Source organism: Tauraco erythrolophus, chromosome 17 (assembly GCF_009769465.1).
Source record: "Tauraco erythrolophus isolate bTauEry1 chromosome 17, bTauEry1.pri, whole genome shotgun sequence".
In the NCBI taxonomy this organism is placed as follows: Eukaryota; Metazoa; Chordata; class Aves; order Musophagiformes; family Musophagidae; genus Tauraco; species Tauraco erythrolophus.
Genome location: NC_141481.1, coordinates 10982604 through 11009573, shown reverse-complemented (window position 1 = coordinate 11009573; position 26970 = coordinate 10982604). Strand labels below are relative to the sequence as shown.

Genomic DNA, 26970 nt, shown 5'->3' with positions numbered 1-26970 from the left:
ACCAGCTTGTTTTTGAATTGTCCAAGAAATGAGCGCTGCAAAGAATTTACCTCTCTATTTTAGGAGACCTTGTTATGCACTTGTTACATTAGCCTGTCAGCTTAATATCAGCAGTCATAACACTTTTATAACCTACCTGCTGAAGTGCTTTTCCTTGCAATCCTCACGCCAAAACAAGAGCTCAGAACCAAAGCTGCTGCAGGAAAAAATCGCTGCTTCCTGACCTTTGGGCAGACTTTGTGGGCTGATTATTCCATCGATTTTATCCAAATTGAGCATTCAATAAAGGTGTCTGGAGGCCCGTCTCTCTTCAGCAGCGGGTCCAGTACAGCACCAGCAGCAATAATATGGGCAACCTCTGTGCAAGCCTGGGTCAGGGTCAGGAAAGCTCCACGTGTCTTGCAAATTGTGGCAGGCATGACCACTCTACCTGGGACCAGCCCGGGGACCTCCTGCTCGCCAGCTCGCACAGCCAGGAGAGAGGACCAAGAGCCAGCGGAGCCCTTGAGCACATGTTAAGCCCAGCAGTGATATCACTTCAGTGAGCGAGCGCCATGTTAAGTGCACATGGGTGCTCTCACTTGAAACAAGCCTAAATAATTGAAGCACGAGTGAACGGGGCCAGATTTGAATGAAGCAACTTGATGGTGGACTGTCCTTACAGAAGGAGCCGTTGCTAAGCTGAAGCTGTGTTTGCATTAGCAAGCTGTGCCGTGCTAGAGGGGGGGGAAAAGCAGAGCAAAGGAGTCGGTGCTGAGGGCTCTATATTCATCCTCTATGTTTTTCAGGGGGAGAAGAGGGCTTGCTTCAAGCTGTCAGCAGCTGGAGCATGTTCGATGAGCTCCTGAAGCACTTCTGCTTTAGTGCCATCCAAAAGGAAACCCATTTGCTGGCTCTGTGACCTTGCTGCGGTCTGAAGCAAAGGATGGCACAAGGTGGACGCACGCCAAAGTTCACTGCTGCCTAGCTGTAAAGAATTTAAAAACTAATTTTACGTGCAGGTAAACTGAGGCACGCAGCTGTTGAAGAGCACAGTTCCATTTCCCTCTGGATATGGAGGAGCGGTGCAAGATCATTACCTCTGGAAATCGGACCAGAAAGGGTTGACTTAGAACAACTCCTGAATAGCTGCTCAGTCTGGAATAAAGCCAAGATGTGATGTCCCATATACTGTGCCTGCTGGAAAACTCACAGCATCTGAGCAATTCCCCACTCCTATGTCTCACCCCAAACCCATTCCATGTAGCCAAAATCTGATGGCAAACCTCCCTCTCTCCCTCTAAGAGCAGTGGGAACTGGCAGAGGCTGGCGAAGGTGCCCACTTTCTGCTCTTAGGCATGACCGAATTCAGCAAGATGCAGATGAGTTTTGGCACACCTTGACGTGTTTTGTCCCTTGCCAGAATCCCACGAGGTGCCAGGAGATGAAGCCGGGCTGAACGTTCACTGGTGGGTCTCCCCATGGGTCTGTCGGCAGTGCCGGTCCCAGCAGCTTGCTTGCCTGCTTCATCGGCGCAGGGTGCCAGCGGATGGAGACACCTTGGAACAGGAATGAGAGAGGCTGAAATCCTTTGACACCTGCAAGTGAACTGTATATTACTAAAATGTTAAGCAGCTTCGTGAGACAGGTTATCCTGAAGGATGTTTTCCGTAGTGTTGGCATTTGTATGTGAGTGATTAATTCCAACACAGGCGTGGAGCAAGGAGGCAAAACTCTTCCCTCGCTGCCACCGGGCAAGCTACAGCCTTCGCTCCAGCAAGGTTATTAATTCACCCCTGACCTGTGAGACTGTGTGTGACTTCATCACCCTCATCTTCTCGGTCACCTCTCAAGGCAGAGACCTGAGGATTTTCCATGCCCCTTTCTGTGAACCGTTATGACAGCGCAGGCACTTCTCTGCTGTCTGTTCTCCGGGGCTCTGACTGCTTCTACACTTTGTCGTTCTCCCCTGAGATGTGCCGTCGCGGTCAAACGCAGTGCCACGGCTTTAAAAAGGGGGACAGCAACGGCTGAAAGCGGAGACAAATTGTCACTTTTGTGCATTGGTGGCAGAAAGGAGCTGCACTGCTGCGGGTTACGAAGGCAGAAGGGGAAACTGTGGCTGTCCGAGCTGCTGGGAATCTTCTAGCCCTCTCACCCAGCTCATCGGTGGGTCTCTAGAGAAGCAGCCTTACTCTTCCTCTGCACTTCCAGTCAAGGGTGTCTTTCACTGGGGAATTTAATCCGCTGCAGAAAGGTTATGTCTCTTTTGGGGTTTTCTACTCAATTCCTAAAAAATGTAGAAAGTAAGTATAAAAAGAATATATAATAATGTATGTATAATGTATTTATCTATATAGAAAAAAATATACAAGAAATATAAAAAGTGCTATGCAGAGAAGCCCAGTTTTGCAACAGGAACCACTTCACACCATCAATGATTCTGCTCAGCCACTTATTTTGGACTGTTGCACCTTACACTCCGCATCTCCAGAAGCAGCTCTTACTACTGATGACACACATAGGGATTAATTCAGGATACAATGACTCTCCATCTCCCAGGAATCCAAACAGCATTACGTATGGTAGTGACTGGGTTGGATGTATACGCACATGCAAGTATTTCTCCTAGTGCCGAAATCTGACAGCTTGGAAGGAGAAGGCATCGTCCTGTGGAAGGGTACAGCAAAGCAGGTTCATTAGGTGTTTAGGAGAGAGTATGGAGAGCACTTTGAACCTTGCACAAGGTCAGCTGCTCTGCAGCATGGAACAGATGCTGGAATCAAACCCCTCTACTTTCACAGAAAGACAAACACTTGGCAGAGAGTAGGGAGACCACACCTTTCGTAATTTGTGGTGCTACAAGTTGACAGTGGAGGAATGAAATGGCAAAGAGAACTTCTGTCTCCACTTTCTGGCACTGATTTTTGAGGATCCCACCAAAGAAGCGAGGAAGCCCAGCTGTGAGAGGTGATGGGACCACATCATTGTCTGGCCAATGGCTTATGAGACCTGCAGATGGATTCACTTGTGGATGGAAGACAGAGTAGAAGCAGAGACTGGCATCAATTGGTTACAGAAGGGGCAAGTGAGCTTTTTATTGCAGTTAGCTCTCCAGTAACATTTTCTGAAGGAATAACATGAAATGTGAGCATATAGGTCTTCTAGAGCCTAAAAAATGACAATATCCAGCAGGACTTTCCAGCTCTCAATAGCCAAAGGCAACACTTTTCTTCCAGGCTAGGGCTCTCCAGGATATCTGAAGGCTTTTGGTGCTGCACTCCGCATCATTATTATCAGTTAAGTTGGTCTTACAGTGGCCTGATATAAATCAGAGACTAAAAGGTGTCGTGACAGTGGTGTAGATGGTACAAGTGTTGACAATCCCTTCTCTGGGAGACTGCTGCATGCCTGCAGTAAAATAAGCAAACAGTCAGGAAACCCATGTGGGGCACTTCTCTCCCACTCTGCAAACCTCTGGTCATTAGGGGTAACTGCTCGTCTCTGGGCTCCTCCAGTTAACTCCTCTGCAATGCGAATCACGCAAAAGCCATCTAAAATCAGAAGAAAATCTAAATAAATCAGCATCAGGAAATTTGCCACAGGCGTTCATTCCTGCAAGGATGTGACCACTTTAACACTTCTCAGGGTCACAGAACACAGCTGAGGACATAGCCCTGGACAACTCTGCATTCCCAGGAGAATAAAACCAGAAGACCTGAGAGTCACCCAGCAGGCAGTAGGAGCAGGAGCGATGGGAGCATTACTTAACTATCTGCAATTTGTTCTCCTTATCTTGATTTAAATTACACTGCCAGAAGAGACTGACAGTGTCTGGAATCAAATTGCTTAGAAAAGTGGCTCTTCAGAGGGAGAGGGGAAAAAAAAAAGCCCTGATAACTTGAGTGCAAATGGTCTTGCAAAATGCCTATTGTGATCCGGGACAGCGGGGTCTGGGGCTGGTTTTCATTAGGATAATGCTCATGTCGTTATGCTGGGCCAAACTCCCGTGTGAAACGGGGGTTTGCACCAGTGACGTTTCTACACCGCACACACACCAATCCAGGTCTCCTCTCTAGAGTTAGAGGCGCCATCAAACAAAGAGTTTCTGATCCATTCCTGCTTCCTTCACTTCTCCAGATTACCATGGGCTCTGGGAAATCATCTTCAGGACGATAGGCTACTTCGGTTGCGTTAAAATTTCCATGTTCAGAACCAGAGGGATCTTGAGCAGGAGGGAAAAAAAAAACAAAACAGCCATGTAAGCTGGGAAAAAGGGCAGCTGTGACACTGACAGGACCCCTATAGCCCACATACGTCTCAGCCACCCCTTGCTTTCAATGCATTTCCCAACTTAGAGATGTACTTTCAGCAGGACTATCACTGCTGCTCATGCAAAGCAGCTGGGGTTGAGTAGCCCTGTGCTCCTCAATAAACTGGGTAGTGAATTCTGGCTCTTGCATGGCATGGGAGGAAGAGCTGCACTGATCAACAGGCTGCATGTGGAGGGAAAAACAGCTAAAATCCATGTGGGAGCCGCAGGTAAGGAGGGGCATGCGGGGCCGTTTTGTTTAATGCTGAAGTGTGTCAGTGCTAAGGGGAGGTGGGTCGTGATGGGAGCTGGAGGAGCAATAAGATTTCCAGGAAGAACAAAACTAAGATTGCTGCTCAGACTGAGTGCTGAAGAAAAAGCATCCTCACCTAGAAAAGCGACCGGCTCCCTTGGGGCAGGCTGGAAATCTCAATAAAAAGAACATTTAAAACTGGTGTTGGAGGGAGTCGTCTTGCAGGGGAGGGAAGAATGTTCTAACAAGTCTCCTCCATCAATTCGATGCTGCTTGCATCCCAGCTCTCCCTCTCCCCATCAGGACAAGGGGAATACACCCCCAGCCCGACAAGCTACATTAAAATCCCCATATCCCAGTAATCTTTTTTTTCAGGAAATTTAAACCATGTGGCTCGGACCCCAATGTGCCATCAGTGGAGGAGTGAGGGGAGGCTGCATATTCCAAAGGGATGTTACGGCATGAATTTTTCCCTCCCACTCTGATCTGATGTACATGACATCTTCTGTAGAAAAAAGGGCCGAAAGAGCCCCATAAACCTATGGGCACCAAGAATACAATACATATTTAACTTGTCTCCTTTTAATTAAAGGCAGTTATAAAAAGAATCAATTTTATGGATTGCAGAGGACTAGAAAAATGTCATTAGACTTGGGGGAGGGTGGATAGGTCACTGCATTGTTAATGGACTATTACAGTCTTTCACCTCCAGGTTACTAGTTGAGTTGCAATCTGAAATCTGCAGAGATTCCAGCTGAGTATCCGTGCCAAGTAATAATTTAATAAGATTTTTTCTGTTTCTTACAACAAATGCCCTTTGAATACACTTGCTGTCCCCTCTGCTTTGATTTCCCAAGCTCGCCCCGTGAACGAAATGTATTAATGGCAATGCCTTTCGCAGCAGTCGATGCAGAAAGCCGGGTCGGGGTTGGAAGCTAACACCAAACAAAGTGCTACCTGCCTCTGAGTCACAGGGAGGTGCCATGTTTTCAGGAGGGCGTGCTTGACATGTAATTTCCAACAGCCATGGCGTTTACTTTGTGTCAAACAGCCCAGTATTGCAGGGCCTGACCCATCAGCACCACGCGCCGTGTTCACCGGAATCCCAAGCAAACCCCAAACCTGGTGGGATCCTGCGTAGCCTCAAAGAGGAAGGGGGCTGCCAATTCAAATTAGAGCTCAGATTGCACTTGCTTGAAAATTGTTACCCTTTAGAGACTGCCTGGTGGCCCATGAGAGGTGAATTTTGGGGTCTCTCGCAGCAAATAGCCATGTTTGTGTTGCAAGTATAGCCTCGGAGTGGGCTGGGGGGGCTGGGGCGGGAGGGATGTTCCCTTTCTGCTCTCTGGAGAAGGGTCTCCTTAAGCCAGGTCAAGGCAGACTGACAGTGCACCATGGAGGAGTGAGCACCCCACAACTTAGATGCACCCGAAGAGATGCAGAGGACTTCAGGGATGCCAGCCTGACATATTCCACCAACATTAAAATTGCTTCTGTAGAGGCTTAAAAAAAACATATTAGTAACTTGTGGTGAACCATTTAAATTTACTGAGATTTGAATACAACTATTCCCATATGCCTCTCTAATCCACAGTGAAATCTTCCGCCCTGATCTCTGTGTGAAATACTAGAACCCAAGTCTGCAGGCAAGGTTCAGCAGTCCTGAAGCTAGCTGTCTCAGACCTCCTGGAGGAAGAGAGGGATTTAATGAGAAACAAGTCTCAGTTTGTCCTGAGATGTAAGGAAAAGAGGGTGTGCAGGACCATGGGGGTCCAGTCTTCGTGGGACTAAAGGGCAGGTAATGAAACGCGTCATCCCATATCCTCACCGGAGTGTCTTTGCAGGTTCTGAATGAGAAGTTTTGCAAGAGGATGACCACAGCCACTTTCACAATGAGGAGAGCAAATCTCATTCCTCTGCAGTTCCTGGGGCCAGCCCCCAACAGCAGGAAGGTGTAGGGGTCAACAGACTCTTCACTCTCTTTACTGAACCTGATTACAACAACAACAACAAGTTGGAAAGGGCTACTCTTCCAGGATGTGTCAGCTTTCAGATCTGAAGTGATGGGGGTCTGGGAAGGCCAAAGCTTTTTGTACTTCTGTAGGTATTAGAAGAACCCAGCTAAGTCCCTTATTTCTGTCTCAACAGATACCTTATGCCTCTGCTTTTAGCCTTCTGCTTGGAGTTGGCTGTGCACCTCCAGGTGCTTCAGGTGAACAGGGAATACCTGAAACATGCTAATGGATTTCATAACTACTCTTTTCTCAGAACTCCCTCTCAGCTCAAAAACTGAACCCAGATTTCAAACCCTAAACCACACAGGTCTACAGCTTCACGTCTTCCCTTTAGATCAAAGGACTGAGCGAACACAGACGCTCTCCCCCTGCGTGACTAAAGGCAGGGCTGCTTTTGAGACATGCCAGCCGTTCCTCTCCTCGTCATGAAAAACAGGGCAGAACAATCAGCTTCACAGAGAAATTTGCCACTGAGCATTTTCAGTAATACTCCTTAGTGATCAGTTGGTTTTCATGTCAGAAAGCTTTTCATTCACAATGCATGAGGTCCAGGTACAAACCTCAGCCATGCTAAGTCAGCAGTGAAGTATCTCGCTACTGAGACACCAGCACAACCCTCTGATGAACTCCCAGCAAGGTAAGTGATCCCTGAAGAGCTCCTGTCCAGCTACCCATGCCTGGTTTGTCAACCGAGGTAAGGATGGAGCTACTGGAGTAACCGGTGTAACATGCCCATTGCCAGAGTACTCCCATTTGAGTGGCTCCTTCTGCATTCAACACAAGGTGACCATAGGGGTCCATAAGTGATTTTGGCAGCACACATGTCCCTCCTTAACTTCTGCCTGATACCACTGCCGCATTTTGTCCCAAAGGACATTCGCACACCAAGGTTAGCTTCCAGGGGCATTTCAGCTCCTGGTGCAAGGGCACAGATGTCGTTCTGCTCGCTCTGGGCCAGCCCTCAGTGTCTTTGTGGCCACCTGGTGACTAGCGGGCCCAGGATCTCCCAGGTCTGCCTCGAGCTATTGCCTCATTTCTCAGGGTCTGACAGAAGAGACTCCTAAGCAAGGATAGTTTCATTACTTGAGTTGAAGAATTAAGTTCTATTTCCTACTCGTCTTTGCCCTTCCACTGCTGATTTGCACGGCACCGTGCCAGTCACCCGATGGCTCTTGTTTTAATATCTGGCCATAAACCCCTCAGTGTTACAGCTGCTGGGAGCTGCTCTCACTGTCGCTGCCTTCAATGCAGTTAATTAAATTCCATGCACAGTTTATGGATGTAGATCATAAAACTCCCCTCACGGTAATGCTGGGACTAGATGTCAGACAATGATAAATGCCTAATTTAAATGTTATAATCATGCATTCCCCACTTTTGCTGCCATTTCCGCTCCCAGGGCTGAAGTTGAGTGTGTTGATATTCCCCCTGCCTGGCCCTCACCTCTCAGGCCTGAACTCCTCCGGCTCTGGCCAGCATGCCAGGTCACGATGCAGCACATAGGCTAGGATCATGACTGCCATGCCCTTTGGAAGAGTCACCCTGTTGAGCTCCACCATCTTCTTGCAGACCCTCTCAATCCAGCCCCTGGGGCGGAAGAGCTGGAGGGATCCGTTCACCACCGTATTGAGATACTCCATCTGGGTGATGGCATTGTACGTGGGAGTAGCCTGGGGAGGGCATTCAGGATGGCTACAGACATGAGACTTCAACCCCCACCCCAACACCCCACCAGTGATCCTGCTTCAGACGTCAGACACCAGGGGAGGGGAAATCTTGGTGCATCCCCAGTAAAATGAGATGGGGAACTGAGCACAGCTATGCCGTTGGAGAAGAGCAGAACACAGCAAGCCCACCACTGAGGAACATACCATGCCCATGAGCACTACAGAGTTTGCCGACACAGTTGACAAGGGATCTATGCTGCAGCATGGAAAAGGCTCTCCAAAATGGCCCCTTCCCCACACTGAATACAATGAAATGGCCCAGTCCTGCTCCAGCTGTTGATGCAAGGTATCAGTGGCATCTGCTTTACCTCCTTCAGCTTCCCACTGGTGAAGGCTGCAGACATCGCAGTGTGAATCCTTTTCCACTTCTCATCTTCAGCCATGTTGAGGGACGACTCCAGGATCCCGTTCAGACCAAAGCTCTGCACAGGGAGAATTTTACAGCAAAAGGGACCCAGTTATACATGGAGATGAGTGAAGTTTTCCAACCCCTTTCCACATGACAGCAATGCCAAAAAAAACCACCCTACCACGAAGCGTTGACTTGGCTCCTGAAGTCATACGAGCTCTACCTCAACCAGCAAAAAACAGAAATGGAAACAAAAGTGTAAGAATCATAAATGGTATCAGTTCTGGGGTGCATTGAGGCTCATGTCCCAGTGTCCCAGCCAGAGTGGCCTCTACACATCCCTAGTTTTGTTGTTGGTACCATCAATAAACTGGGGCACAACAGAGAACAACTACTTGCTGAAGGGCTCAGAGAAGGACGACAGTAAACCAAGAAGAAATTCTTGCTCTGTACACTCTGTACTGGAGAGGGAAGCACAGGACTAGATACCTACCCAGCGCTTGGTAAAAACGGTGTAGCACTCTCTCACCAGGATGTTTTTGAGGAGGATGGAGTCCGAAACAGCCAGCACAGGGTGCCTGCCGTCAAAAATCCTAAGCCAAGAGAAATCCACAGTCAGTCCATCGCTTGCAGTCAGTTGGAGCAAAAGCAGCCTGTTCTGTCTGCGGTCAGAGCCATGGACACGGACGGCTCCAGCCCAGAGGGTTTGGGCCAGCTGAGTCCCCTCTGACAAAACAGCCAAAGGGACGGGGCTGAAACTGTTTTATTATGTAGTAAAACAGGAGAAAGGGAAAGAAAGCGCCAAACACAGACAGCATGAGCATTTCTAGCCATCGTCTGTTGTATTACAGAGTTGCCAAAGCAGCGTGGGCTTAGATAAAAGGCAGTTTTTGCCACGACATCGATCGCCTGCGCTTGGGCTGTCGGAGCTCTGCTTCCGCAACTGGTAGCCGGAGTCAATAAATCCACACTGAATAGCCTTCCTGTGGGGCAGAGAGATTTCTCTGCGGGGCCTGCGAGGCAATGAGAGGGGAAAAACTTGTCTGTCTCCGCCGTTTTCCAGTCAACAGAGACAGAAAAACTTAAAAGCCACGGCACGAGCTAAAGGGCAGGGAGCCTTGGGCCACAGCCAAGGGAAGCTGCCGTCTTCAAGGGGCTTCAGAACGTTTAATCTTTCAAAAAAAAGCCTCATGAAGCCTTCTAGGATTTTTTTTTTTTTTTGTGCAAAGATTTTGCTTCGGTTTGAGAGATTCCCAAGAGAAGTATGAGAAGAGCCCCCCTGCCCAAAACCCGCGGGGAGGCAGGTTGAAAGGCGGCTCGTGGCCCGGCTCGGGGAGAAGCAGGGAGCAAGATGAAAAACGCGGCGGCAGCCCGCGGCTTGCTTTCTGCTCCAGACGGGCAGAAGAGCCGCTTCAAAGGCAGGGGGCTCAGTTTGGCACAGCGCAGCGGAGTGTTCTGGGCAGGCTGCGTGGTCGAGGAATGAGCGGCGCCCTCTGTCACTTGGGCACCTGGTGCTGAGAGATAAAGGGTCGGCCGTGCTGGTTTGGGGGGTGTTGGAGGACGAGGGGAGCTCCCCGGGCTCTCTGTGCTGCTTCCTCAGCCCCGAGACCACTAACGCTGTTTCATTTTTAACGTTCACAAAAAGCAATAAAAAGGTTTTTTCCAAAGCTTATGCAAATAAATTCCCCCCCCAACCTGGCCACCATCACCCCAGCCCTGCGCCTACTGAAATCGCAGCAGGAGGGAAGCCTTGGAGAGACAGCTGGAGACTGTCCCAGTGGTGACCCTGGATTTTCCCAAACTGTCACTGCTGGAATTACAGTGCTGAGATATGGTGGCAACATACCTTCTCCCATTCTATTTTGGAGCCATGGAGCACCCCAAACAGGCAGTCTTGTTCTGCAGAAACTCACCTCCAGATTTTACCATAATTTTCAAAGCACATCTGAGCAAAATTCAGGACTCCCTGTGAAAGAAGAAAGGAGAAACGAACAGTTTGCCAGAGAAGACCGATAAAAGCAGGTCCCAGCTGGCAGCACGGTACATCCCACAGATCCATTGTAAGTGGCAGAGGTTGTGAGGTGCATGGTAGCTCTTGTCACGTAGACACTCAGGGGACATTTGCACCAGAGGGAAAAAAGGGAGTAGAGAGAAAAAAGCAGCAGCATTTTCAACTTCCACTAGCCAACCTGAGCTAAAAATGTAATGAAGATGAGGGAGGACAGGGTACGCAGCTTCAGCGCGAGCAGAGCTAGCAGGCAGAACTAGATCCCACAGTGTCCTTTCATCTTCAGCTCAACAAGTTAGAGCTGTTACTGCCTTGTCCTCAGGAGATCCTCCACTGCAGTTACTGAACTGGAGCAATGATGGCTTTTTGCATTTTGCTTTGTTTCCATTAAGACTTTAACTGATGTTACATGTACGGATGAAACTTATGGGACACCTAACAGTCACCATGCATCAACTAAAGCATTAGCAAGAGAGCACATGCATGCTTCAAGCCCAGCAAACACAAGCTAAAACACCTCTTTCATTGAAGATAATACTTTTTGTACTGCATTTGCAGTCGATTACCTGGGACCAGCTTCTCCCTAGTTATTTGCTAAGGTTTGGTAACTTGATAATATTTGAGTTTTCTTTAGAAATCTACTTGTCTGGCTTAGTTTCAGGATGGCCCAACAGCAAGCGGCTGGATGGGGCATTGCTGGGGCTAATTCAGCCTCTTCATGGGGATGACACAAAGCACAAAGAAACATGCAGTTCTCAGAAATCAGCTGTCTCAGACTGCTGTCTTGGATCTCTCTCCGATTTTTTTTTTTTTTTTCTTTGTTTCCAACAGAACTTTGGCTGCCGGCAAGCAGGTAGAAATCCAGGTAGAAACTAATAGCTTAAATTGAAAAGCACAGCACATCTCATTCAGGTCAACCAGACCCTAAAAGTAATTTTTGTGTTCTCTATGTGTCCAAAGAGCTTCCTACCTGAAAGCATCATTTCCATCTGACTGAATGGGGCAGAGGAAGGAGGTGCCCAAAGGATGGGACAACCAACGTCAGCTACGAGTAAGAACCTAAGGCAGCTGCTGGTACTCATGTGCCAGTACTCCAGGAAAGTTCCCAAAAATGGCAGAGACTGTGGCCTGGGAATGCCCAGCTTCTTGAAGGCCTGGAAGAGTCATATCCCACAGGTGCCAAACAAAGAGCATGTGGGATGCACTTATGTAGTGAAAAGAAATGGTTCTTCATCCTGAGCACAGTCAACAACTTAAACAGCTGACTCCTGTCTCCCAGAGAAAGCTGAAATTATGGAGCAGCAGCAGCAGTCCTGCTGAGGAGACTCTCTTCCTGCGATACATGCAGGATCTCTTGGGATACAAGCTAATTTAGCGTGTATTTTGATACAAGCCAAGGGCTGAAAGGAGCTGCAGACCAGGCTGAGCAAACAGGTGTAGCTGGGCACCTCGGGTCTGTATTCAGGGGCCTCATTTAGTTCCTCGGATCAGACAACTGTGTCTCAGGTGACTGAAGAGAGGACTCAGAGGGGTGAAGTTCTCAAGCTGAGACCTGCCCTTGTGTTTGTCTTTGCAAAGTGATGCTCAGGTGGTAGAGCCACAGCAGCTGAGCAGGGACATCGATTATAACAGCGAAATTAAGCGTTTGCCGGTATAGCTCACTACAGCTCCCCTGAGCCACGTAAGCAAAAGGGCAATTTTGCCAACATAACTATTTAAACGGAGGCTTCTGCTGCAACAGGCACATCACTTGGGTAAACGTAGACATCACCTGCTGCCCTGCTCCCAGCTCGCAGAGCCCAGCCCAGCCAGGAGCACCCTGTCCCCATTGCAGCCAGCCAGAGCTTGCTGTGGTTAAAAACATGGAAGTTACTTCTTCTTTGGATCTGATGAGAAAAGTAAAAAAATCAAGAAGTTAATGTCTTATTTCCCTCCTGGCCCAGCCCAGCTTCCTCCTTCCCTTCCAGCTGGCACGGGGAGGGCACGGGGGAGCTCTCAACTTCCCCCTTTATCAGCCCTTGCCTCTGCCTTGAAGGTAGCACAGGAAGACTAAAGATGAGATTTTAACATGGATTCATGAACTTGGGTACTTCATACCAAGAATGATGGCCCCAGCTCCTCCCCAGTTGCAGGCACAGGGTTCTGCTCCTCCCTGGTCACCCTGGGGGTCCAGCCTCTACTTACAGGACCAGGAAACTAAGGAAAACAATGAGGAGCAGCCAAGTGACACAAGAAAAGTTTGGCAGATCATTGTGTCTCCCAGTCTGCCCTGAGAACACCATCTCCTGCAAAGCCACAGCCTTGGTTTATGATTTTTTTTTTTTCCCCTGGCCACAGCCATACTCACATGACAGCAAAGGAGGAGTTGTCTTGTTTGCTCGGTCAATCGCTTAAACTTTGATCCTTGGGCAGGTTTCTCCCTTGGTTGGAATGTCAACAAGATGCCCAGCCCCACACCTCTTGAGATTTAAAAGTGCTGAAAAGGAATTTTTTACAAGAGGAAAAGATAGTAAAGGACATGGAATTCCTTAACCCCTTCCACCTATCTCTCGCCCCAAAACTGTGAAGGTGCTGTGAGGTGGGGCTGAGGGGGAGTCCCCAGCTGCTCCTACAATTCCTACAGCAGCAGTGATGCGGGACCAGGTTTGCCCCCCTACCCTGTCCAGTCTTGCTTTTCCAAGCTTCACTGCTTTTATTGAGGGGCATAATTGGGAAGGCCCACAAACTGCTACTGTCCCCCTGCCCCGGCTCCCGGGGGGTTTCTGGCTGCGTGGATCACCACGTATCTTCCCTTGTGCCTTCTCCTCCCATCCCCATTTATCTTGTCCTACTGCACCTTCTATTTAGGGTCCAGGAGGGATAGGGCTGGAGGAGACAGACCTGCTGGGAAACACTTACCCAGGACTGGAAGGGATCTGTTATCCTCAGACAGCCCTCTGTACCTCAGCCTTGGTGGGGAGCACAACCTGTGCATCACTTGAGCTGGTGGGAGTTTCTCTTGACATCCCACTGCACAGCTTGGTGGCTTTGCTGACTTGCTGGCCCATAGCTCATCCCGAGGAAACCACCAGGGCATGGGCATCCATGCAGAAAGCAGTTGAGGACCAAGCAATCCCTGGCACTGGGAGCACCATGATCACAAGGAGGTCAGCCAACACTAACACTCCCCAGCTGTGGCTTTTTGGGATGGGCTTCCATTTCACTCCTGCCCCACCTCTCCGTTTGATCTCAGGTGTGAGGCTGCACAAGATGATTTCTGTTGTTTGGCTTTAGGCAGCTCAGTGTCTCCTCCATTCACACAGATGGAACCAGCTGCTTTTTACCGGAGAAACCGGGAAAATGCATTATGCGTACGGGCAGGCTGTGCAGTGGAGCCTCTGGCCAGCTGAGCTGCAAGTATGTGGACTGCCTGTGCTGGTGGGTCAGGGCATGGTGTCCTTTGGCCCCATCACACCAGGAAGGGCCACGAGTCTCCTCCTTTGTGCAGTCCGGTGCAGTCCCCTTCCCCACGTCCCCTGAGCCCACCAGTAGACCCGCGCGGCCGAGGGGACGCGAGACTCAGTCAAGGATCCCCTGTGCACATCACGCTCCCCTACACCAGGCATCGCTCTTCTGCCTTTGGCACACTCAGCCTTGAAGAAACCCAAGTGCTTCTATAATTATCTGCTAGTCAGCACAGGCAGATCGCATGTGGCCGTGCCCACAGGCCACCAGTGGGTTTTGCCTCTTCCCAAACATTTATTTTCCCTCATAAAACACATGCAGCAGGTGCTGAGTTGCTGGTGGGTCCAGGGGCCATGTCCCCACCCACGTGGGAGAGCCAAGTGGCAGCGCTGCCGTTTTTGGTAGGATGTCTCAGACGTCGCCAGCTTCGCGTGGCAGCGCTGTGCTCGATGAATCACATCATCAGCGGTTGACAGTAATCAATTAACCATGTTCTGGAGGCACGTGCCTGATGCCTGCTCCCCCAGGCTGCTCTGAAGAGCTGAGCTCCGGCAGCGTGCTGCCACAGGAACCTTATTCTCTATTTTATGGGATCTCTCCGTTATAAGACACCTGGAAGCAACCACACACTGGGAGTTATCCTTTACCGCTGCATCCAAACACCTGTTCTCCCCCTTGCAGGGTCCCGTTCCAGAAGGACAGCAAGAATTGCGACGAGAAGCAGGAGGAGAAACCAGGTGCTGGGACAGCAACTCCCCAGCTGGGATTAGCTGCATTTCTTCCCTCACACAAACCCTTTGATTTTCTGATAACCTCTGCTCACTGTCGTTGTGATTTCTCAGCGGGAAGTGGGTTTGTGGTTCAGTATTTTCTCCTCTCTTGGAGAGAATCTGAGGCAAAGCCAGTCTTCAGAGGAGAACAAGGATGTGAGCTCCCCCTCCAAAAAAGTAAATAAACAGTGCAGGAACTTCACATGCAAGGAAATCGCTTGTTTGGCCAAAATAGGTTTGAGTGGGAGCAATCTGCTGATCCAGAGGTGATGTCACCGCACAGGGCTCATGCAGCCAGGCTCCACGGCATCCCCACCAGAAGCCATGTCCACTGGATGCACACATGGCTACCAAACTTCTGCAAACTCCTTATTTACCTGACTTTTGTTTGGTTTTGGTTTTGCACATCTGTTGGAGCGCCGTTGTCTCCCTGGCTCCACAGATCTGAGAAAATCACAGTTGATAAAAATTCCGCCCCCCAACCAAAATTGCCAGCATAGGTCAAAGCTGCAGGTGGGGTGATGCTGAACACTCCTCATTGCATAATTTTATACAAATTGAATGTATTAAAGAGATGCTTTTATGCTTATGCAGCCCTTTGGACCAAATGTGATGGTAGTGTGTACTTACTGAGGCTATTTTTTTAATGTCAACATTACTGAAATAGCACCCAGGAGGGATAAAGCAGAGAGGAAGGTTCTCTAGATCATTTTTCCTGGCAACATTTAAAAGGTTTTAGCATTGTGGACAAGCAAACCACACAACAGTGCTGCAGGTGAGGCTGCCGCAGCATCCCAGCACTTCGTCTAAGGGAAAGGAAGAAAGTTGCCCAAGTTTGGGATACACAGCTCTCGTCTGTCCAAGGCTGGTGACCCAGGAAAAACATCTCGTGGTACTGAAAGGAGGAGCGATGAGTGCTTCCCACCATGCTCATGTAGCAGATATGCTAAAACAAGTGAAAAATAACAGCAGCAGCAGCAGACTGCGAGTTGACACCAGTATTTCTTCTAATTTCACCTATTTCACAAAATTATCACCTTTTTTCTCCCCTCTCCCATTTCAGGAGAATTTAACAGGAAATGTCTCCATGAGCATTGTTAAACCCCATTGGTAAGAGTCACATCAAGGGCCAGCAACCTCTCCCACGCACTGGGCTATGGGCACGGTTATATATTAGAGAACAGAGCTGGTTTACAGCCCTAGTGATGTTTCCATGGTTAATGATCTGTACCTGTGGAGGACCCAGAGTGGTCCAAAAGGAACCTCCTCCTCCGGATGATGAGCAGATGTGGCCTCAGCCCCTCTGACATCGCCCTTCTTACTGACACCAACACAGTGCCCTTGCTTTCCCCATCAATAAGAAAACCCAAGGATTCTAACGAGGCTTGCGGGAGCCCTGGCGCTGTGCACAGTGCTATAAAAAGACCGTATATTCTTATACCCTGGGGAGAAGAGGAGTGACTCAGTGTGACCCCTGCTTCACCCCATGGCAGGGTCTCCCGTAGAGGTCCTGGACACCACCGAAGCCATGGCCTCACATGCCTCTCACGCTCAGCCGCTGGCCACCACGTGGTCCATCACGCTGTGGTGGCTCCTGGTGTGTTTGCTCCTGCCACACTATCCCAGCAACAATCTTGGTTCAATATTAACTCGCACGGTATCTACTGCTCCTTATCGCAGCAGTGGCAGGGTGCTTGGCTTTCATGCATCAGATACTTTCCCTGTGTTTGTGTTAGTGTCATCCTGGAGCACAGTGCCCTCCCGCTGTGGCCACCACCCTGCACTCCTCTCCTTTACACCAAGAGGGGACAGGTGGCCAAGAGAAGCAGATGTGTGGGGATTCAAAAGCTGACAGTCACCGTGGTTAATACAAACAGAAGGTGATATGAGCTGTGATGTCTGGCTGTAGTCACCAGTAGTGTCATAGCTGTAAAATGGGACAATACATCTTAGAGCAACCAGGGAAATGACAACTGAATTGATGTGGAGTAGAAGATGATATTAAACCTCACGCAGAACTTGAGAGGGGCAGGGCTGACAAACGAAAACCCCCGCTGTTTGCAAAATCTCCCTGAGAGGCAGAGGTACAAAAACCACTAAACAACAGAGTCCTCCCCAGAGGAGAGGTGATTTTACCACCGTCTGGTTGGTGGGATTGAAAGACACCAAGGGGAGAGAAGTTCTGCGTGGACACAGACCATCAGGCAGAAGACCACCCCCAGCAGACACATGCTCTGCTGCATCTCAGGTTTTCTCTAGTGGCTGCGTTGGAGACCTAAAGGCTTTCCTATGGAAAAAATCACATTGCAACACACAACAGTCTTCTAACGGACATAGCAAAATGTCAGCCTTGTTAGAAACCAGGCTTTTATTCACCGATTGTCCCATCTTTAACAATGCTCTTCCCATGCTCCTCTCATCCCACAAATGGGATCATGAGCTGTTTATTTCTGGCTCTTCCTTACAAACCTTGCTCTCAAATGAGCCTCTTGAAAGGACTAAATGGGAAAACACCAGATGTATGACTTCCTCGAAGAGCTCCAGCAGCCGGGAATGACCGAGCACTGGCACCAGCTTCTGCCTTCCTTCTCACCGAGCCCCAACCCAGGCAGCACGTCACGCCTGGGTATTGCCGAGACCTCGGCAGAGCAAAACCACCACGTTGCTCCTTTCATCCAGCAACCCCGCTGAATGCTCCTGAAGTGTCGACAGCTGAAACCCATCTCCCTTTCACTTCTCTATAATTTCCAAGCAAGGATGGAAAATTATAAGCCACAGCCAGCGTTACAGCGTAAAACCTCAGACGCCAGCTCCTCCAAGGACAGCCTCTCCTTTGCCTGTTTCACATTGTACCAGAGAACTCTGTCTTTTCAGGCCTCCCAGCTGGTAGCTGGGGTTCACTTGTCGAAGCAGCCAGTGCTTTCCAGAAATGAAGTGGCTTTGCCACATTTGCAATGACCTCAATTTCTGCTGAGCCACTTCCAAATTGGAAGTCAAGCCAGAAAAAAAACCCAAAAAATCATGATACGGGCCTGAAGACATCAGTTCTAAACACATGATGTACAGCCCCTTTCTACCATAATTCCCTTACCTCCAAACCCACCCTATCTCAAGAGGACACGTGTTAAAAACAGCCCTGTGGGTGTAAAGTGTTGGAGAACCTGGATCTCTGCTGGGCCGGACCCAGTGCTCAGAGTGGCATCACTGCCCCAGGGCAGAGCTTGGCCCATCGCTCCCGTCTCTGGTGCCCGGGCTGTGGCTGTTTTATCCAGGGTGTATCCGCTCATGGACTAAGGGCAGGGATAAAGCTGTTTGGCTCATGATTCAATCAGTGCTGGCCGCAGAGTCCCCACCAGTGGGTGCTGGATGTGAGCCATCCCAAACACATCCAGGCACAGTCCCTGCCGAGAAACCCAGCAGGTATGGCTGGAGGCTTCTCACAACCTCACTTGGAGGATTTATCTATAGCAACTAAAGCCAGGCATTCGGCTGGTTGGATTAACCCCTGCTTGCTTCATATAATGGGCTTCGTGAAGAACAGGCACCTTTTTCTCACCTCTTTAATTTCTTCCACGGCATGGAGACAGCTATGGATCAATGGAAGCATCTTCATCGATCACCGTGGATGGCTTTTGCTGGATGGAGGGTTGAAATGCTGAATCCTTCCTCTGCCAGTCCTTTCCACTGTGGGAGGTAAAACATTTCCTAATTTCCATCAGGTTACGTGAGGTTTAATCCCAGAGGATACAGTCTCCCAGCAGATTAAGTCACATTAAGGAAATTTGTCCTGCTTCATCCCAAATTTTCCATAGTTCAGATTCTCTGATGACTTTAATTGTTCCTCCCCTGCCCCCCACCTCTGGGGTGTTTACACCAATCAGATGCACTCGTACATAAATAAAACATAACCCAAAATTAGAAAGAAAAAGTTTATATTTACAAGTTGAGCCTTGTACTTTTGGAATTAAACTCTAATTAGGTCAGTCATGTTCCCCTGGTAGGGTGTGAACGATAGTGTTGGAAAACAGACAATTTATAGAAACCCAGAAATAACTCATCCTGCTGTTTTGTGAGAAAGATGTGTTCTCTTTGCCCTGCACTGAGGACTTTCGCAATCGAGGCCGCTCAGGCACACCGATACCCGTCACACACACTGCAGCTCGGTCCCACGGGCAAAGCTGGCCTGTGACTCAGTTTCCTCCCACCAAAGGAGGGATATTAATCCTTCCCAATTTGACACGGCTGTGGTGAGGTCACCTGTGTTTGTAAAGCGTTTTATCACTCTTGGCATGAAGCCTCAGGCTGTGCAACACATGAGTTTTTTTTCAGACTTGCCTTTCAGCCTTATCTGCACTGTCTGTTCCGTGCACAGAGTACAAGCGTCGGGATGAGCTCAGATTATCAAGGATCAGGGTGAAGAACAACAAGCCCGTGGCTTCACCGCCGGGCGCACCGTTGCTTTGCTCGGGTGCATATCCAAACCAGACTGGCATGAACTAAAGCCCCTCCAAGTTGCACAACACAGGGAAGTACCTTTGAATGACATCGTGGGCGTTGGTCGCTCCCTCCTCTGACACGTTACCGTCACTGTCACGTGCCGATAATTTGCAGTTTGCTCATTTCGCCATACATGGGTGCAGATTCTCTGGTTGTGCAAACGAGACTTCATCGGTTTCAGCACTTGCTGAGAAATTTGCCTTAAAAACCTTCGCAGGACAACTTCACACGTCATCTGATTTAGGATTAACCTAACTCATTAACAAACCGTGAAGAACATGCCAATTGCCTACCTAACGAAGGTCTCTACCAGCCTGGGAAGCCAACGACCACGTCACCTTGGCTTAGAGGGACGTGCCCTGCATTTCCAAGGAAACAAGAGAGCAAAGCAAAAGGACTCTTGTTCTTGGGGCACAGTGAAAGCGAATGAAAACCTGACGAAAACATATGTTCAGACAAAGTTCCTTTGATTTTGTGGGAAATGCAGGTTTGAAATGAAAATAATTGGCAAGGCCAGAGGAAGAGAGAGAAAAAGAAAACCAAGAGGCAGGCTTAAAAAAAAAAAAAGAAAAGAAAAGAAAAGGAGCAAGGAGAAAAATAAATAACCCTGGAGCAAAAACGCAGAGGGAAGAAGAAACAAATGAGAGAAATAGCAGGAAAAGGGTCAGTAATGAAAGCCCAGATTACTCGATTCAGTCAAGCCATTGCTTGCGCCGCTCCGGGCAGGGCGGGAAGCCAATCCGTTTTCTCTGGTATTGTTTAGGCCACAAATACCATGGCAGATTTCCCACTCGTTCCTGTGCTTAGGTCCGTGCTCCAATCCTATCCACAAAAACACGTGCGAAGGAAACACGTCCTGAGTAGGGCAAGGGCTGGAAGAGGGAGGATGCTACACTTTGGAGCCGAATGACCTCAAAAAAGCACTTCTGCATCGTATGGAAATTTTGCAGAATAACGTCTCATTCACAAAATTCAATGGTTTGAGGATTTTCATCTTCAAAACGGGTACACGCTGATACCTCTGGGTTATTACAAGCTACCAGCCGCAGAGGGCTGCCTGTATTTATACAACGCTGCATTATTTATAACATCCCTTTCAGAAGCAGGAGAATATGACTTCTTTCCTTAGCAGTTTGACTTTCCCCCAACCTCCCACTTGGAAAACATTGATTTCTCATCCTCATGTCTCCCACCAGAGCTGTAGCCAACCTGCCTGTGTTAGTTTACTTCTCTAGGTCAGATACTCAGCAGGTGAAAAGCACCAACAACCACCCTGGAATAACCGAGCTGTCCTGGTTCCCACCTACTGGGATCTGATCCAGCCTCCCCAACATCAGCACGTTTGTAGGAACCGATTAACAGCTGCTACAACGTCGCAAGGGAGGACACAGGTCATTTGTGAGGGGATGAAGACGTACACAACGGTGGCCCCAAGGGTTTCCATTTCTGAATGGGTTTTGACTCTCCTCTATTAAGTATCTGGAGGAAGTTTATCACCGTAAAATAACAAAATATTTAAGGGCTGATCAAATTTCGGGTGGAAACTATTTGAGAATGTCATTTTAGCTGAAAAGCAGTGGGAGATTATAAGATTTTACAGTCCAGAACTAACAGCGAGGAATTTCAGCCTGCGTTACGTTTTCACCATCTTGAGCTGTTAACCCGTGAGCATGCTGGCAAGGCACCCGGAAACTTCTGCAAGACAAAATTAACGGAAGAGGCTGCAAAACATTCCCCACCTCCCAACAAATAAATGTACCAAGGACACACAACGTTTCAAAACGGGTTCTTTTAATTAGAAGCAAGATTGCAAAAGAAGAAGTAACTTTCTCATATAAAATAGTGGAGTGGTGAAGGTGAGGCTAACAAGAGGTGTGGAACAAAAATCCAGGGCAAATCCCCAAGGAGACACTGAAGTAAAAGCAACGATCTGATAACCGTAGTACACCGAAGGGGAACTCCAACACAGCTGTGTGAGGTGGTCCTACCCCTAAACTGATGGCAGGTGCCAAACCAGAGGACGGACTCTATTCCAAGAGTGCCAAAGTGATCAGCTACCAACTCACCGTAACACCACATCCTTTGCATGTTTCTGCTACCCGAGAGTTCCCACTGCACTGTTACAGATCCCAGCACTGCCCAGGAGCTTAACGACATCAAGGGGGGAGCGCTGATGGCACTTCCCAGGTGTCCCACCTGCAGAACACCACCACGTCACGTTAGCAGAAAGGTTTCATTCTCAGGTCTACAGAAACAGACATAAATGGGAAAAGACTTCGATATAAAGCTCTGTAACCCCATTCCAGTCTCTATATTCAGTGATTCAAGCCTCAAGAAAGTGCACAGTGATCAAAGAGCATCAAAATAATGAATTCTTGCCAAGTCTTGAGGCTCCAGGGCCATTTGAAATGGGTAGAAGATAAAATTCTGAGTCAGAGCCTGAATCTCAAGTTGCAATGGTAGTTCACCCCTTGTTCAAACATCTCACCTGTCCCATGTGTCATGTGTGTGCTTATCGGTTGTGGCTCTCTACTACCAGAGATGGAAAACTTTACACCCTCACAAAGTGCAAGCCAACATTATCTGTCTGGAGGGCTGGGGTGGAGATGTGGTGGAGAAGAAACAGAACACAGAAATACAAAGAACTGAAGACCTGACTTGTCAGGTGGAGCCATTTAAGGCCCAGCCCAACATGGTCAGTCTTGGGGCAAATGTGCTCCTAATTCAAAGGTGGCTTTTCATAAGGAGGTTTCAACCACATGGTCATGCATGTGCCTTTGTGTAAACACCACAGGAACGTACGGTTTGACAGCTTATGGTTGGACCTGATGATCTTAAGGGTCTTTTCCAACCTAAATGATCCTATGGTTCTACACCTCTCTCCACGTGACCTCTAGTAATGCCATGATGATGTATGGACTCCACACGTGCTGGCAAAAACCTATAAAAACAACCTAAGAAACGTGATTGAACTAGCAGGAACTCCAGGTTGAACGAAGCTGTTTGCAGCACAACCTGTCATAGAATCATAGAATCATAGAATGGTTAGGGCTGGAAGAGACCTTCAAAGGTCATCTAGTCCAACCCCCCTGCAAGGAACAGGGATATCTCCAACTAGATCAGGTTGCTCAGGGCCTTGTCCAACCTGGCCTTGAACGTCTCCAGGGATGGAGCATCCACCACCTCTCTGGGCAACCTGTTCCAGTGTTCTACAACTCTCATAGTAAAAAATTTTTTCCTAATATCCAACCTGAACCTACCTCCCTCTATTTTAAAACCATTACCCCTTGTCCTATCATAACTGGCCCTCCTGAACAGCCTCTCCCCATCTTTCCTGTAGGCCCCCTTGAGGTACTGGAAGACCGCTATAAGGTCACCCCGGAGCCTCCTCTTCTCCAGGCTGAACAGCCCCAACTCTTTCAGCCTGTCCTCATAGGAAAGGTGCTCCAGTCCTCTTATCATCTTCGTGGCCCTCCTCTGGACCCTCTCCAACTGGTCCATGTCCTTCTTATGTCCATCTAGCAACTGTTCTGTGATGGCTTTTCCTCTTCAAATATAACCCCTCATTGCATCCATCCTTTTGGCTGCTATTGATAAAGGAGATCGCTAAAGATAGGAGGGTTGGGGATCATATTCAGTCTTACAATCTCAGATTTCTAGAACTTCAAGATTTCTAATGACCCTGCCAAAGGTTATCTTCCATGTGGGTTTTTTTTTGTGTGTGTTTTGTTTTGGGTTTTTTTGATGTTTCCTAATAAATTCCTTTTATAAAAGGATTTTTCTGAAACAAGTTGCCCTGCTTCATCAGAAAACAGCAAGTGGGAAAAGACACCAGTGCTCTCTATGTATAAACAGCTATCTCTGCTCACTTTTTGGAGGGCAGAATGGATAATCTTTGGATGACCCAATGAATTTCTTGAAGGAAGTAATGACAAGGATAATAAATGTATCCCCATGTCAAGAGAGACTTGGATATTTAATCTAAACAATTGCTACAGCAGCTTCTGGCAGAGACTTGGGTATAAGCAGGAAAAATGAGATCTTGGCCCATCCGCAAAGCACCACTGGCTTTAACATCCAAAATGAAGAGGGGAAAATATAATCCTTTTGGGTAATGGATTAGTTTCTTTTTCTGAATGTGTTTTTTTTTTTTTTTCTTCTCTTCAGTAACGCCAACTGCCTCCAGAAGCGGGGTCACTGGCCGCAGTGTGATTCCTTTAGTAAATGCTGATCAAACCCTTTGGTCCGTGGGCTCTTGCTCTCCCTGCCCTTCCCACCAGGGGTTTCACACAGGTGACTCCCAGGGCGGAGGAAAAGAAACTGCCACTGATGAAAGTAAAACAGTGCCCTCTCCTGTCCCTTTGCACCAAATTGCGCTGGATGTGCACCAACATCGGAACATCAAAAGATGGGAATGGAAAATATTCCACTCAAGGGTGTGGGCTATGTGTGACATGGACTTTTGGGGATAAAATGCTTCACGTAGAGTAGGCTGGAACAGTGCACCTCCTTCACTCACGTGCACTCTACATGTGATTTATGACAGGGACAACCTGAGGTTCAGTGCCATTGGGAGTGCTGAGAGCATCGCTGATGGCGGTGGCTGGTGTCATCTCAGCCCTGGGAGACCGGTGAGACTTGGGCGCTTTTTTTCCTGCAGGAAATTGGATATTTCCATGGCTATTGCATGAAAAATGAACTCCTATTAAACCATTTCCTGAAATGTCTCCCTTGGTCGTTTCATGAAGTTGTTTTTACTTTTTAGTAACAGCCACCAAGAGACCTGAGAAACATGGGAAAGTAAATAAATAAATACAAACAAAATATCCTAGGAAGGTGTTTTAAATATAAGTCTTCATTTTTCAAGACTGTTCTAAACAGGAAGATGGAAAAACAAGTGGATTTGATGAGTGAAGTTATTGTAACATGACAACTAATGTTTAAAAGTCGTATTTCAAGGCTGTGATTCCCAAAGATTACAGCTATGAAAGAGAGCTTTCTTGCTAACTGATGGAGTGTTTCCTTCCAGATAGAACGATTTACCTGATATCTGAGGTAAATAAAACCTACCCATTAATCATAATTTACAAGTACAGCATGCTAACAAGAAGGCACAGGCATCATGCATATAGCTATACAGGATCCTGGGCAGCAGAACGCTCATCCTGTGCTCATTTTAGGGGTGAGCAGGGCAGTGCACTTCCACACACTGCAATTGCCTACGTAACATAAACCCACATGTAAGAAAAGCTAACTCCTAAACAAACCAAAACCATGAGTGACAACAGTGTGGACTGCAATAGAACAGCAATATCTTTGTTCGGATCAACAGGTCCTAAAGGAATCACACCTAACCTTTTACTTCAGCAGTAGTCGGAAGAAAAGGGCCATAAAGTCAACTCAGCAGGTCCTCAGCAAGCTCAGGCTTTGAAATTTCAGGTGACTCTGAGAAAAAAGGAATAGTCTCTTCTCCTTGCTTTGTATAGATTGTGCTGCTCCCCATGTTGTCCTTCAGTGGAGCAGTGGCCACAGAGTCCATTTCCTTTATTCTCTATGGTTTCCTCGCTTTTTTGCTCAATGTGGTATCAGATCGACCCCACGGAGTAACTGCACCTTACACCAACTCAGATCTGGCAATTTTCAGGAGATACAGAGCTACTCACACTGCTTTCATTTGAAGGAAACTCTTCGGTGTTCAATCTGCTTTCTACTAATCTATATCCCTAAGTCCTTAGTGGTCCTTGAAAGGCTCCTCCTGTGGCACTACCTCTCATACCTGTTGGATAAACGCCATTAAAATTCCAACAGCAATTGCATTGCTATGTCGCATGTACATAAAACAAGGTGTTTAAAGATATGTAATCTGATGCAGGAAATAACAAAGGAAAGAGAAAACAAATCAGAAAGTCACGTAGATGATTTTGTCTACGAAACAAAAAACTCAGACTGCAAACAAATTTTTTGTCAGTTCAGTCATTAAAGCAAAGTCCATATGGCTTAAGAGAACAGTCAAAGTGCACAGAAGGCAGTGGGTTTTTGTTTGCTTTGCGTTCCTCTTCACAGTAAGCTCCAAGTCATCCTCTTTGGAGCCACTTCTCCATCCCACACACATCCTATCCAGGTGCAGAGAGGGGGATGACTCACAGGGTTTTGGCTCAAGCCCGTGTCTTTGCATATCCCTTGCCGTCTAATGAGTTGTGGATCATTATCCCAAACTCAAAAGCCCTTAAACACACCCACTGGAGTTTTTGGTTTTGAACTTTTTCTTTCTGGAGCCTTTGGAGAGGAACAGCAATCCAGTGCCAAAGCTATCCAGAATCTGTATATACCAAGAGCAGCAGTGCTCAGAGGCAGTGCCAAAGAGTAAAAGCAATTCTGAGATTGTTTGCCCTGTCCAAGAGGCACTAAAAGGTGACAGTGAGGCTGAACTTGCCCTTGGACCTCACCTCTTCAGGTGAGGTGCCACCAGGCTACTTCTAACCAGCCCCTATGGGCAGGAACAGGCAGCCACCGTAATCAACGCCAGGTTGGTTTCAACAACCTGCCTTGAAGACACCACCATCCAGTGCCACAGCTGTCCTGCATCTCGCCAGATGGGACAGGGACAATTTGCAATTATAACAGCACCCACACGTGCCCTGACGCGACATTAGGAAGCAGCAGGAGACCAATTTTCCTGGCTGACCTACATCCACCTGGGAAGAAACGCCAGATACCAGAGTGGTAAAGGGCTTGCCTACTTCCAAATTCACCTTTCGAACTCTTGCTGTACAAAGTCTGGTGATCCAGGACTGTTGCTAGGTCCAAGGGCTGGGCTTGGATTCTTTAAATCCCTGACAACTTCCTCGCGAGTAAATAACTTGCTGCTAAACATGACAGACTCAGGAAAAGGACAGAAAGGAAAAGAAGGAAACAAAAAGGGAGCTATACAAAAGGATGGAAAATAAACTAAAAAAACTCTCCCTTCTTTCCAAAGGCTGTAGCTTCCAGTGCACAAAGCAGCCTGTAAACATGCACAAGGTAATTCATGACCCTAATGCTTGAAAAACATGGTTAGCTTTATTTGGAGACACTTTGTTGTTTCTCCCGGATATGAGGCTGAAGAATCAATAAAAGGCACCTGTGGACACCAAAACTCACCCAGTCTGTGTGACGTGTCTTTGTACTAAAAAAATAAAATCAAAGGAACCCAGCTACCATGTACTTTTTTACAGACCAGTGAGCAGCACTGCAGAGCCTGGGCGAGAAAGGATGCTCAACCTCTATCAACAGGGCAGGTTAACTTTGATGATCAAAAACCTCATCAATTAGTGGACTCTCTAGCTTGTCACTGCAATCTTAAATGAAAGATTCCTCTGGCTTACTAGGTTGTGTCCTTTGACTTTTAAAAAATGACCGATTCAAATGGCACACGCAGTCCACGAGGGAGGATTAGAGCCACACCAAAAATAAACTGACCTTGCCTCTGAATTCTTCTCGCTTGCTTCACCCACTGCTGCCTACAGTGCTCTTTTGAGCCATCTCATCTTCTAAAGGCCCTGGAGTTGGAATATTTAAAGAATGCAGCACGTCCCATTTGAATAAGAAATAAAAGCAGGTTCGTAATTCAGTATAAA

At 48.0% G+C, this 26970-nt stretch overlaps 1 pseudogene; it reads right to left on the bottom strand.

Annotated features, from left to right (window-relative positions):
- Positions 1 to 4107: 4107 nt before the first annotated feature.
- Positions 4108 to 12925, bottom strand: LOC104382771 (cytochrome P450 3A29-like; annotated as a pseudogene).
- Positions 12926 to 26970: the final 14045 nt, after the last annotated feature.